This window comes from Bombina bombina, chromosome 5 (assembly GCF_027579735.1).
Source record: "Bombina bombina isolate aBomBom1 chromosome 5, aBomBom1.pri, whole genome shotgun sequence".
In the NCBI taxonomy this organism is placed as follows: Eukaryota; Metazoa; Chordata; class Amphibia; order Anura; family Bombinatoridae; genus Bombina; species Bombina bombina.
The window spans coordinates 379,280,841-379,281,547 of NC_069503.1; the positions used below are offsets into that span (position 1 = coordinate 379,280,841).

Consider the following 707-nt stretch of genomic DNA (forward strand, 5'->3'; position numbering starts at 1 on the left):
TATTCTAGCATTTATTTAATCAGACATTATAAAACAGTGGACTATTTGTAATGTCAACTGCACGCACCCTCAAAATGTTCCCTGTTGGGTCATAGACAAATAAAAGGATGAGAAACATATACAATTCTTGCTGTGCCATATGGGGCTACTTGATGAGTCGTCTATATTTACAAACTATTGAACAATTGAGTAACTCCATTAATTATTGTACATTAGAGCTGATGTCACTTGTAGCCACAAAATGTGTTTAAGAAGTTGAGCGCTGCAACAATTGTAAATGTCCACCTTAAGTAAACAAAGAGGAGCGAAGTTGTGAGAGAGGCAGAGGCGGAGTCTGTATCTGAATGCTGGTTCATGAGAGTGAGAGATATACAGGAACTGCTGGGGATACGGATTCTAATACTAAACCGGTGTTAGCTGCTTCTGTTGCTGCTTTGGCCAGGACTGCAAGATACACAGGGTAAGTCTCACTCAGCTGATCACTTGCATGGCAAGAGCACATCATGTATGCGGATAGCAATGCATGCTGGCACCCACCATTGTATGCAACTCGTAAACCTTTATGCTGAGACCTCTGATTGATAGATGCATGCATACATGTATACAAACTAATGCAGGTTTATATACACGTACACATGATGTGGCACACACATCCGGACGGAAATAGCTGTTGTAATGCACACACCCTTCTTACACATTCACACACA

The 707-nt window shown here is 41.2% G+C and overlaps 1 protein-coding gene across 1 annotated transcript in view; it reads left to right on the top strand.

Moving 5' to 3' along the window:
- The first annotated feature begins 350 nt into the window (after positions 1–350).
- Positions 351–707, top strand: part of PLCL2 (phospholipase C like 2) — a 568,421-nt gene continuing 568,064 nt past the window's right edge. Inside the window, exon 1 of the mRNA XM_053714212.1 lies at positions 351–460. The gene's annotated coding sequence lies outside the window, so the exon portion shown is untranslated. The remainder of the gene's footprint in view (positions 461–707) is intronic.